The 13,893-nt window shown below is 40.0% G+C and overlaps 1 protein-coding gene and 1 long non-coding RNA gene across 6 annotated transcripts in view; one reads left to right on the forward strand and one right to left on the reverse strand.

Moving 5' to 3' along the window:
* The window catches only part of LOC133630739 (uncharacterized), a 123,511-nt gene that overhangs the window by 93,429 nt on the left and 16,189 nt on the right, over positions 1-13,893 (forward strand). For all 5 annotated transcript variants that reach the window (XR_009821325.1, XR_009821327.1, XR_009821326.1 and 2 more), the window contains one exon: positions 4,302-4,405. This is a non-coding gene — a long non-coding RNA (uncharacterized LOC133630739). The remainder of the gene's footprint in view (positions 1-4,301; positions 4,406-13,893) is intronic.
* Positions 1-13,893, reverse strand: part of greb1l (GREB1 like retinoic acid receptor coactivator) — a 133,750-nt gene that overhangs the window by 93,260 nt on the left and 26,597 nt on the right. The gene's annotated exons all lie outside the window — the stretch shown is intronic.

Consider the following 13,893-nt stretch of genomic DNA (forward strand, 5'->3'; position numbering starts at 1 on the left):
TAGAAACAGTCTCCATGCCTAAGTGCTTGATTTCATACACTTGTGGTCGGGCCAAGTGATTAGGACACCTGATTCTGATAATTTGGATGGGTGGCCAAATACTTTTGGCAAAATAGTGTATCTCCGATGAAAAAATCTTAACGGCATATAAAAAAAAAAAAACTATACCATACACCAAAACAAATCAGTTGAATTTTCATGTAGTCATCTAGCAGTTTAAAAATTAGAAAATGTTATTGCTGAATAGACAATATGTATATTTTCTATTTCTGACAGCCCAAACATGTTGACATGCACACATAGGACAGAGGTTCTCTCTCCCCATCGTATATCCTTGCGCTGATCGCCTCCTCACAATGAGGAGCCATTTGTGCCTAACTGTACCAGTTTGCACGTCAATTCCAAGTGTTCTAAATATAGATGCAAAACTGTTTTAGCCTCGAAAAATCTCATTGTGGTCGCTAAACGATAACATCTGCATCTACTTCTCTCTGTATTGTTCCGATAATCAGCATATGTTCGAAATTTACAGTACCAGTGACGGGCAAGCTACTTGGAAAATGTAGCAAGCTAAGTTGCTCGGTACTCTCGATTAAATGTAGCTAAGCTAAAGGGGACGTTATACCCAGAATTGTAGCAAGCTACACGGCAAAAGTACCTTGCTACATTAACACTACATATTAAAGGCCTACTGAAACCCACTACTACCGACCACGCAGTCTGATAGTTTATATATCAATGATGAAATCTTAACATTGCAACACATGCCAATACGGCCAGGTTAACTTATAAAGTGCAATTTTAAATTTCCCGCTAAACTTCCGGTTGAAAACGTCTATGTATGATGACGTATGCGCGTGACGTCAATCGTTGAACCGAAAGTATTGGTACACCATTGAATCCAATACAAAAAAGCTCTGTTTTCATCTCAAAATTCCACGGTATTCTGGACATCTGTGTTGGTGAATCTTTTGCAATTTGTTTAAATAACAATGAAGACTGCAAAGAAGAAAGTTGTAGGTGGGATCGGTGTATTAGCGGCGGACTACAGCAACACAACCAGGAGGACTTTGAGATGGATAGCAGACGCGCTAGCCGCCGACCTCACCTTGACTTCATCCGTCTCCGGGCCGCCGACCGCATCTATGATCGTCACTCCACCGATCGCTGGAACGCAGGTGAGCACGGTTGTTGATGAGCAGATGAGGGCTGGCTGGCGTAGGTGGATAGCTAATGTTTTTATCATAGCTATGTGAGGTCCCGTTGCTAAGTTAGCTTCAATGGCGTCGTTAGCAACAGCATTGTTAAGCTTCGCCAAGCTGGAAAGCATTAACCGTGTATTTACATGTCCATGGTTTAATAGTATTGTTGATTTTCTGTCTATCCTTCCAGTCAGGGGTTTATTTATTTTGTTTCTATCTGCATTTAAGCCCGATGCTATCACGTTAGCTCCGTAGCTAAAGAGCTTCGCCGATGTATTGTCGTGGAGATAAAAGTCACTGTGAATGTCCATTTTGCGTTCTCGACTCTCATTTTCAAGAGGATATAGTATCCGAGGTGGTTTAAAATACAAATCCGTGATCCACAATAGAAAAAGGAGAAAGTGTGGAATCCAATGAACCCTTGTACCTAAGTTACGGTCAGAGCGAAAAAAGATACGTCCTGCACTGCACTCTAGTCCTTCACTCTGACGTTCCTCATCCACAAATCTTTCATCCTCGCTCAAATTAATGGGGTAATCGTCGCTTTCTCTGTCCGAATTGCTCTGGCTGCATTGTAAACAATGGGGGAATGTGAGGAGCCTTTCAACCTGTGACGTCAAGCTACTTCCGGTACAGGCAAGGCTTTTTTTATCAGAGACCAAAAGTTGCAAACTTTATCGTCGATGTTCTCTACTAAATCCTTTCAGCAAAAATATGGCAATATCACGAAATTATCAAGTATGACACATAGAATGGATCTGCTATCCCCGTTTAAAAAAAACCATTTAATTTCAGTAGGCCTTTAAATCAACACTCATTAGCTCCATGGACCCCCATTTGAAAAGATACGGCTCCAGCAGTGATTATCATCATCAATTTTAAACTTATTGGCGTTTCTACATATTGGCCAACATGTATAATATTAATATTAATGTAACTGAGAGTGGACAAATGGACCCATTTGGTTCATTACCATTACTATTAACTATCTGTCATTTAGCTGGGGACACCCTGCAACTCCCTCTAGGTGTCCCCACACCCTACTGTATGTATTTGTATGTTTATTTGTTTAATTATCAAATATATTTTTTAATTTAACATTTAGAGATAGGGTGAGAATCTCTGCCATCCGGGGGGAGCTCAAAGTAAAGCCGCTGCTCCTCCACATCGAGAGGAGCCAGATGAGGTGGTTCGGGCATCTGGTCAGGATGCCACCCGAACGCCTCCCTAGGGAGGTGTTTAGGGCACGTCCGACCGGTAGGAGGCCACGGGGAAGACCCAGGACACGTTGGGAAGACTATGTCTCCCGGCTGGCCTGGGAACGCCTCGGGATCCCCCAGGAGGAGCTGGACGAAGTGGCTGGGGAGAGGGAAGTCTGGGCTTCCCTGCTTAGGCTGCTGCCCCCGCGACCCGACTTCGGTTAAGCGGAAGAAGATGGATGGATGGATGGAATTTAGCATTTACCAGTGAGTTGATAATCATACCTATGTTGTCCAGTTGTTATACCTTAATTTCTTACACTCCTGAGTATCATTTGCAAGTATTCTATAGCATACTTCGCATGCAGTTGCAATTGACGTGAGATGGCAGTGGTGTGTTGCCTAGTCAGGGAGTAGTCTTTGCCATTAAGCTGAATCTAGTCATGGTTGCACTCTAAAAAAGGGTATTGTATTTATTACACACTTCCTGTTTGATTGTAACGTGCATCTATAGTTGTTTTGTTTTCATTTCTAAATTTGGAGCTGTTGAAATCGTCATGTTAAATTGATAATGCTAATCGGTAGCATGGCTATGGCAAATCTAATGTAAATTACCATCGAGCTAGCACATTTTGAAAAGTGAAGCCTTACTGTACGTGTTTTCTATTAGGCATACTTTGTTGGCATGGGGAAATGGAACAGTACCTAGAGGGCAGTCCGACTGAGTCCACTTGAGTGATTGTTTGCCTGCAATCAGACGTGACGTCAGGCGTAACAAAAGTATCGAAATACGGCAACATTTTGATTTTATATGAATCAATACCCGGTAGTACCGACAGAATTCAGTCAGTGCCCATAAAAGTACCAAATTTTGTACCCCATCCCTAGACTGTAGTGATCTGTTAGCACTAGCATCAGTGCTAACGACGATATTCAGAGATGTGTACAGTGTTTATAACAAAAGAATCAAACTAAACACATTTCAAACGAAGCACCGATATGATTCAGTTTAAGAGACTGTTCAAACTACTAGTGTTCACAAAGTACACAGAACAAGAATTATGATAAACATCTTGAACACTTTTTTTTTTTCCTTGTTTTTTTTTAGACAAAGATTATTTATGTAATTAATATTTGTATGTTTACTATGGTACATTATTTATTTATTAATTTATCTGTTCACTGTTCTGGAAATTGGATAAAATTGTTATGGTATGAAAAGGGGTAGGATTAAATAAGCTCTGCTTCTTCCTACTCCTTTTCGGACGTGCTGTAATGAAACGACTGGAAGTGTGGGATGCATAACATTGTATTGTATGCATGTTCGAAATAAACTGAAACTAAACTGAAGAAAAAAAAACCAAAAAACATTGCTGTTCAGAGCAGCACACTAAAATGATAAATGTCTTTAAAATGGTCCAGAATGTAATTGGTTACTAAATTGTGCATGAATTAGAGCTGCTTTTATGAGTCAGAGAGTGTTTATCTGAGTGCAATAAAATCAGACACTTGTGGCCAAAACATTGAAAACCTGAAAGACGTTCTTATCCAGCTGGTGGCACAGCACAGAGTGTACTCTTAAAAAAAAAAAATAAAAAAAATGCACACAGGGAACGCCTGGGCCCCTGCTTGAGGTTTGGGGGTGGTTGACTGGCATCTGTGCATAAATGGGAGGAAGGAGGTGAGTGAATATACGACAGAACATCCTGTGAGAACACGTTGTTCTGTAACAGTGCTGTGTGAGAGGAACTCACCGCTGGACGCTTTCCATGTGTTTTCAATGGCAAGAGTGAGGATAATATTACTGAGTGGCCTTCATGAGCTAACATGGCTGCGATGATGACGTGAAGCACAATCCTTAACAGAGAAGAGTTTGAACCTTTTTCCTTCTCTCATTTAGGCGGCAGGCAAACCCTCCTTCACCTGGATATGCCATTACACACTACCCTTTGACCTTCGTTTTGGACACGCTTTGGCTGACAGACGACGCAACGGGTCGTTACGGTAAAAGTTCCATTCGTTTTCGTCAGAGAGTTATTTCAACTTTGATCCCAAAAGGTGGCATGGGGTGTATAGAACAGGAAGTAACAAAAGTGCAGAACCTCATCTTCCCCAAGGAAATGTAATTAAATTTAATGGAGCTCTTGTGTCAAGCTGCCACCATCATATAAGCCTAACTGTACAGGCGATGTTCAATCAAATAAAGCCAAAGAAAAAGAAAAACACATGCAATGGATGCTAAATAAGTAAACAGGAAGTAAGGAGTGCAGGCATCATGTTACACGCATGCATTTGTGTAGACACAAACACTCATTCTCTTTGGACACGTTGAAGACAGTTTTCTTTTTGTGTCATTAGCCGCACCACTGCATATGACTCAAACTACCTTCCTGGTCTAAAATGTTCCTATCGTCCATCATTCAGAGGCTTTTAAGTCTTTAAATAGTTTTTTCTGATCCAGTACGTCCACATAACCTTTAAGACCATGTCTACACTAAGTCGTTTAACCCCTTAAATTAATAATTATTTAGCCTAAGCCCTGTTTCAGCCACACTAAACCATCGTTTAAGGTCCCCCTCCTCGGACAATTTTTTACACGGGTAAGTCAGCCGTGTATTTCTTGAATCTCCGGCACTTAGCTCTGTATGGACTCAATGATCGTTTACAAAGTGAGTTCAGGGAGGAAGTGACGCCAGAAAGACCACACCCACACAGGAAGTGACATCAGAAAGAACGCGTCACAGCCAGCTTCATAATAAAGCGGTTTTATAACAACCGGAGCTAACCACTGGAAATATGAAGGCGAGTCATCCAGACATGCCCGTGTTTCTCCTTCTTCTACATGTACAGACGCTTGTGGAAATCACACATGAATACCTTAAGAGAAAGCGATTGCAGCTATTTGGGATACAACACTTCTCAGACGGCAAGAGAACTTTCCAATGTCGAGGTCAGCTGTGTTTTTACTTAGCGAAAAACTTTGTCCATTTGTCGAAGGAGAGACAACGAGAATGCAAGCTCCCGTGGATGTGATAAAAAAAGGTAGCGTGTGCTTTGTATTACCTGGCCGTCGAGGGAAGAAAACGGCGAATGCTTTCGGACTGGCAACGCACACTATCAGTTATTGTCCGCCATGTATGTCGCGGACGCAACGTCTAGGTCCAGAGTATATAAAGTCACCAAAAAGGAATGGACAATGAAGGTGAAGACAAAAGAGTGAGGAGTGTCCTGACCAGATATCTAGATCCCTAGTTTGATTGATGTAAAATGTTCTTTATCACATTGTTTACGTGTCTAGTAAAGATTTGATTAATTTATGATGTCTCAGGTGTGATTCACCACAATAAGGCCCCACAGCACACTGGATTCCAGTTAATTGAAATACCACAACACTGGATATTGTTCAGATAAGTTACATTTAAGAACTTGCACACAAAGCAACACTGGAGGTGACACATTTTCCGCGCATGCGTACTAGTTCGCGTTGCGCCGGCGGACGGAGGAGGGCGGGCATCTTAAACGGTGGCATTGTTGTGTGTGGACACGGATAAGGTTAGGTGGGATTTACCCTGGAGAACCCTATCCGGCTTCGTGTAAAGTGCTAAGTTTCTATATCACCTCTGAGAGGATAAGCACCATCGCTGATCGATTAAGATCCAAAAACCATGTGCGAAACAGTGTGTGCCAACTATATACTGTATTTTCCGCACCAGAGGGCGCACCGGATTATAAGGCGCACTGCCGATGAATGGTCTATTATCGATCTTTTTCATATATAAGGCGCACCGGATTATAGGGCGCATTAAAGAAGTCATATTATTTTTTTTTTTCTAAATGTAAAACATTTCTTTGTGGTCTACAGAACATGTAATGGTGGTTCATTGGTCAAAATGTTGCATAGATTATGTTTTACAGATCATCTTCACGCCGCTTTCTGACAGTCGCTTCAGAATGCACCGTTTTGTGGGCGGTCTTATTTACGTGGCTCACCTTCGGCAGCATCTTCTCCCCGTCATCTTTGTTGTAGCGGTGTAGCGTGCAAAGACGGGGGTGGAAGAAGCGTCAAAAGATGGAGCTAACTGTTTTAATGACATTCAGATTTTACTTAAATCAATAACGGCGCAGCATCTCCTCATTGGGAAACAACAACAACGCCGGAACTCTCTAATAACTAAAGTTCCTTGGGTGAATAATGTAAACTAACTAGCCGGATAAAAAGACATATATATAGGCTCAGTTTTTCTTTTTTGTCTCCTCAGACAAACTTTTCGTTTCTTTGTTTGCTTTTATACCTTTTGCCATGATAGCAGTAATTGCACATAGGCGTTCTTCTTCTTCTTTTAGTTTTCTGGCGGCACGTAAGCGTTCACATCGGCTTCCGTCTTTTTAACGAATGGGGGAAGGGGGAGTGACGTATACCATGAAGCAAGTCAGCACATTTGTAGTTTTTTGTGTGGCAGGGTTCCTGCCACCCTCCTCAAAGTCGCTAAGTTCCAGTAAAAGTGATACAGATCCATTCAGGACATGACAGTTGTGGAACTTTGAAAAATGTCCCATTCTTTTCAATGGGAATTTCCCCAACAATTTGGGGATTTCGGGAAAAGCTGGAATTTTTTGGAAAATGGTAAAAAACTTGAATGGTCTGAATGAGTTAAAACGATTAATTTTGGAATTGAAATCGGTCGAGAAATGTTGAGGTAGTAACATGTTGGATTGAGAAATGGTATTCCTGGAATTTCGGAAAAACCGGGAATTTTTCAAGTTCAAAAATAACTTTTTTTTTTGTCCTGATTAAGAGGAATGTTTTGACGGTGGAACGGTTGAAATGCGTTGAAAAATGTGGAAGGAGTAGTCGCCAGAAAAAAGGGTGGAAATAGGGCTTTGGAAAACCATGAATCCTGGAAAATCCTGGAATTTTTTTGAACTTGGAAAAAAGATTGTTTAAATTTCCAGGATGGTGGAATGTGTTGAAGGTGGGATGGTTTGAATCGGTTTAAAAATGTGGAAATGGTGGAAGTTTGAAAAATGGCCAATTCATTTTGAATGGGAAAAATGTGCCGGAAAACCTGGAAATCTGGGAATTTTTGAATTTTTTCAAGGGAAAGCCCGCGATTCCGGAATAGGCTGAACAGTTTGAAGTTAGAACGAACAGTTTGAAGTTGGAACGGTTTGAATCAGGTGAAAAATGTGGAAGGCAGAGCGCGCCAAAATATGGAGAAGAAGAATAACTAGAAGAGGCTATTCCTAAAAGGAATTGCATGTGAATGCTCCACTGCTGAAGTTGAAGTGAAATGCTGACAGAATGTAGTATGAATGTGACAATAGTTTGAATGTTGAAATGGTTTGAATGTTGACGAGCTGACGCTGAACTGAAATGCTAATGGAACGTAGGATGAATGTAGAAGTAGTTTAAATGTTGAAATCGTTTTAAACGCTGAAATGGTTTGAATGTTGGAATGGTTTGAATGTTGAAGAGTTTGAATTTCCAGGAAAACTGGAATTTGGTTTGGAACTTGGGAAAGTGTTAGTATGAATGTCCAGGATGAGTGGAATATGTTAATGTTGGAATGGTTTGAATAGGTTGAAAAATGTGGGAATTGTGCAACTTGGAAAAATGTCCCGTTCATTTAAATGGGAACTTCCTGGAAATTTGGAAATTTTGGGAAAAGCTGGATTTTTTAAAAATTATTAGGAGCATGAATGTCCTGAATGAGCTGAATTGGTTGGTGTTGGAATTGTTTAAATCAGGCAAGAAATGTTGAAGTAGTAAAAGGTATTAGGGAATTTCGGGAAAATGGGGAATTTTTTTTAACTTAAAAAAAAAGTAGTTTGAATTTCCAGAATGGTGGAATGTGTTGAAGGTGGAACGGTTTTAATGGGTTGAAGAATGTGGGAATTGTGGAAGTTTTAAAAATGGCCAATTCATTTTGAATGGGGAAAATGCAAAAAAAAAAGGAATGACGGGAAATCCGGGAATTTTTTTTCGAATTGTTGAAGTAGAGCACACAATTCCTGAACAGGCTAAATATTTTGAAGTTGGAACAGTTTGAATCAGATGAAAAACTTGGAAGTTGTGGAACTTTAAAGAATGTCCCATTGTTCGCCTTGGGAATTTCAGAAAAAATTGGGAATTTCGGTCAGAATGAGTTGAAATGGTTGGTTTTGAAATTTTTCTAATCGGTGGAGACATGTTGAAGTAGTAACATTTTAATCGAGAAATGGTATTATGAAATTAGTGGATTTTCGGGAAAAACGGGAATTTTTCCAGTTCAAAAAACAACTTTGTTTTTTGTACTGATTAAGAGGAATGTTTTGATGGTGGAACGGTTGAAATGCGTTGAAAAATGTGGAAGGAGTAGTCGCCAGAAAAAAGGGTGGAAATAGGTCTTTGGAAAACCAGGAATTCTGGAAAATCCTGGAATTTTTTGGAACTTGAAAAAAAGATAGTTTAAATTTCCAGGATGGTGGAATGTGTTGAATGGTTTGAATCGGTTTAAAAATGTGGAAATGGTGGAAGTTTAAAACATGGCCAGTTCATTTTGAATGGGAAAAATGTCCCGGAAAACCTGGAATTCTGGGAATTTTTGGAATTTCTCAAGGGAAAGCACGCGATTCCCAAATAGGCTGAACAGTTTGAAGTTGGAACGGTTTGAATCGGGTGAAAAATGTGGAAGCTAGAGCGCGCCAAAATCTGGAGAAGAAGAAGAATAATAAATAGATGCATTTTGGTGTAGAAACCGTGTGTGTGAATGTTTTGGAGCATTCACACAATGAAATAATAATATAATACAATACAATATAATGTATTACGCTATTATATAATATAGTATTACAATGTTAGGTTAAAGCAATACTGTATTTTATAAAATGTGACTCACTTTAAAATCAAATCCAAAATTGACAATTAAAAACGCACTTTAAAAGTCACTGCTGTATTACTTAGTACTGTGGATATGTCTTCTAATACATTAGAATGGGTTTTACTTTTGTCGACAACGTTGCCGCAAAACCTTTCAGGTAACCATCCACGGTCAAGGTGAAGGAGCATGTGCGTAATAATACTAATAATGAAAATAAATTGCGAGATAAATCTGTGTTTATAATTAATGCAATCATTTCTTTAGATTAATCACATGAGTTAACTTGATATTTTTTGACTGCCCTAATTGTAATACCAATATTTATAAAGCATATTATTATGAAAACTACTGTTGACTAATTTCTATTTCAGCTGCATAAATTGAAGAAGAACAATCATTGAACTGACTTGAGCATCATTAAAGCCTTGTTGACTGCATTTGGAAGATGACAAATTGCCTCTCAAAATTGATGGATGGACTAATAATGGCGTGGCTAAACAATGACCATCTGACGGAATAAAACAAAACCACTTCCTGCAGGTGAAACTAAGATATAACAGCTGATGGTGGAGGGCTTTCAGAAGCAGGCCCCACCCCCGTCAGAGGGATCAATGCACATAAATGGAAAAGGTCACAGACCTTTGACATCTTCTTTCAAGCGGGGGAGGGTTTGAAACCTTTGTAGGAACAGCTTTAATGATCCAATTGTCCACTGTGTCATGTTTCCTCATACAGTAATCGTACAGTTTGCATTCAAATTGAGCCAAAATATGCGCTTGCCATATATTTACTGCATGTGACGCATCCAGCTGCCTCGCTTCGCTCTTCAACATCTGTTTTGACCTCCTGTCCATTGTCAACCTCCCCTTCTCCTCTGCAGACATTATCTGCCTTGCCTCGACACTACTTTCTGTGCTCAAGATGACGACCTTGGACAAGCCAAAGCATTCTGTCAAATGTTGGCGGAGAAAGCTCGCAGATATCATTAGCTTATATTGAATTCTGGGTGATGGGTTACTCCTTGAAAATAAACACAAGCATCACGCTCTGTTTTCTGCAGATGTGGGGAACAAACTGTTCTTTGCTCTGCTAAAAAAAAAAGGTTTACAAGCACATTGGGAAACATTTCACAGATCAGCCTGAGATGTAATCATTACCTTTAACCATTTATAGGCCATCCATTGAAATATCCTTGTCAATTATTGGAAGGCTCTTTACACTCCACACCAGAAATGGATCCTTTGCTCTAAAAAAAGGGCCCTAATTTCCTGATGTTTATAAATGGAAAAAGAAACAAGCATAAAATACATTACCAGCACCAAACCGACTGCAGTTAACAAGAAAATGCCAATGTCTGGACTTGTTCCATGGACAACATTTACACAAAATACCGTATTTTTCGGACTATAAGTCACAGTTTTTTTTCATAGTTTGGCCGGGGGTGCGACTTATACTCAGGAGCGACTTATGTGTGAAATTATTAACACATTACCGTAAAATATCAAATAATATTATTTAGCTCATTCACGTATGAGACTAGACGTATAAGATTTCATGGGATTTAGCGATTAGGAGTGACAGATTGTTTGGTAAACGTATAGCGTGTTCTATATGTTATAGTTATTTGAATGACTCTTACCATAATATGTTAGGTTAACATACCAGGCACGTTCTCAGTTGGTTATTTTTGCGTCATATAACGTACACTTATTCAGCCTGTTGTTCACTATTCTTTATCTATTTTAAATTGCCTTCCAAATATCTATTCTTGGTGTTGGGTTTTATCAAATAAATTTCCCCAAAAAATGCGACTTACAGTCCAGTGCGACTTATATATGTTTTTTTCCTTCTTTATTATGCATTTTCGGCCAGTGCGGCTTATACTCCGGAGCGACTTATAGTCCGAAAAATACGGTACTATACAAACAAGAATATTTGTAATGCAATATTATTTGGCAAATAAGTAATAGAACCATTTCAAAATGGGTAACAAAGCTCTTAATTAGGCTGCTGATCATACACTAATTTACTATTTATATTAGGTTTATTTTCTGTACAACAAAAATATTTTGATAATAAAAAATATTGATCTGTAATATCGACCATTTACTGATCCTATACTAGGTATCGTTACTTTCGATGTTTGTATCAAACCGCACACCTTTTTTTTTACAATAAAAAGCTCTAGCTTTCTGTTAGCTTATCCGAATACTTAGACTATACTTGGTATCGTTACTGTCGATATTTATATTGATCCACCCACCTTTGTTTACATTTAAGAGCTCTAACTAAGCGGTTACTTGTTCACATACTGATACTATACTTGGTATCGTTACTCTTGATATTTGTATCCATCCGCTCATCTCCGTTTACATTCAAGAGTTCTAGCTTAGGCCCCGTTTACACTAAGCCGGATAAGGTTATCCAGGGTAAATCACACCTAACCTTATCCGTGTCCACACACAACAATGCCACCGTTTAAGATGCCCGCCCTCCTCCGTCCGCCGGCGCAACGCGAACTAGTACGCATGCGCGGAAAATGTGTCACCTCCAGTGTTGCTTTGTGTGCAAGTTCTTAAATGTAACTTATCTGAACAACACCCAGTGTTGTGGTATTTCAATTAACTGGAATCCAGTGTGCTGTGGGGCCCTATTGTAGTGAATCACACCTGAGCCATCATAAATTAATCACATTTTTATTAGACATGTAAACAATGTGATAAAGAACATTTTACATCAATCAAACTAGGGATCTAGATATCTGGTCAGGACACTCCTCACTCTTTGGCCTACTGAAATGACATTTTTTTATTTAAACGGGGATAGCAGATCCATTCTATGTGTCATACTTGATCATTTCGCGATATTGCCATATATTTTTGGTGAAAGGATTTAGTAGAGAACAACGACGATAAAGTTTGCAAGTTTTGGTCTCTGATTAAAAAAAAGCCTTGCCCCTACCGGAAGTAGCGTGACGTAGTCAGTTGTTCGCCTCCTCATATTTTCCTATTGTTTTCAATGCAGTTAGAGCGATTCGGACCGAGAAAGCGACGATTATCCCATTAATTTGAGCGAGGATGAAAGATTTGCGGATGAGGAACGTTAGAGTGACGGACTAGAATGCAGTGCAAGACATATCTTTTTTCGCTCTGACCGTAACTTAGGTACAAGCTGGCTCATTGGATTCCACACTCTCTCCTTTTTTTTTTTGTGGATCACGGATTTGTATTTTAAACCACCTCGGATACTATATCCTCTTGAAAATGAGAGTCGAGAACGCGAAATGGACATTCACAGTGACTTTTATCTCCACGACAATACATCGGCGAAGCGCTTTAGGTACTGAGCTAACGTGATAGCATCTGGCTCAAATGCAGATAGAAACAAAATAAATAAATCCCTGACTGGAAGGATAGACAGAATATCAACAATACTGTTAAACCATATACATGTAACTACACGGTTAATAATTCTCAGCCTGGTAAAGCTTAACAATGCTGTTGCTAACAACGCTGAAGCTAACTTAGCAACTTAGCAACCGGACCTCACAGAGCTATGATAAAAACATTAGCGCTCCACCTACGCCAGCCAGCCCTCATCTGCTCATCAACACCCATGCTCACCTGCGTTACAGCGATCGACGGCGCGACGAAGGACTTCACCCGATCACAGATGCGGTTGGCGGCTAGCGTCGGCTAGCGCGTCTGCTATCCAAGTAAGTCCTCCTTGTTGTGTTGCTACAGCCAGCCGCTAATACACCGATCCCACCTACAACTTTCTTCTTTGCAGTCTCCATTGTTCATTAAACAAATTGCAAAAGATTCACCAACGCAGATGTCCAGAATACTGTGGAATTATGAGATGAAAACAGAGCTATTTTGTATTGTTTTCAATGGGGTACCGATACTTCTGTTTCACTGGCTACGTCACGCGCATACGTCATCATCCAAAGCCGTTTTCAACCGGAAGTTTAGCGGGAAATTTCAAATTGCACTTTATAAGTTAACCCGGCCGTATTGGCATGTGTTGCAATGTTAAGATTTCATCATTGATATATAAACTATCAGACTGCGTGGTCGGTAGTAGTGGGTTTCAGTAGGCCCTTCATTGTCAATTTCTTTTTGGTGACTTTATATACTCTGGACCTAGACGTTGCGTCCGCGACATACATGACGGACAATACCTGATACAGTCTGCGTTGCCAGTCCAAATGCATTCGCCGTTTTCCTCGGCGGCCAGGTGGTTTGGCTTCAAGCGGGAAGATGTTGAACAGACAACCGTAATATGTCAAGTATGCGGCAAAAGCATTGCTGCAAAAAGTAGCAGCACTACTAATTTGTAGCATCATTTGAAAAGTCACACGCTAGAGAATAGAGTGCTTGAAACTCTGCATGTCAACATGTCCGGCCAGTGCCACACCAACAAAATACCGAAGCAACCAGCACTGACCCTATTGAGGCTGGCGTCTTCCATTTGCACATCAACACTGTATGAAACAAATAGTCAACAACAGAAAGTGATGACGTCCGCAGTAAACTACCACATAGCAAAGGACATACACTATTTGATTTCCTATTATGCAGCTAATTTTTATTTGACAGTTATTTAAATATCTTGTGTGACATCATGCAC

The sequence above is a fragment of the Entelurus aequoreus genome, linkage group LG16, assembly GCF_033978785.1.
Source record: "Entelurus aequoreus isolate RoL-2023_Sb linkage group LG16, RoL_Eaeq_v1.1, whole genome shotgun sequence".
NCBI lineage: Eukaryota > Metazoa > Chordata > Actinopteri > Syngnathiformes > Syngnathidae > Entelurus > Entelurus aequoreus.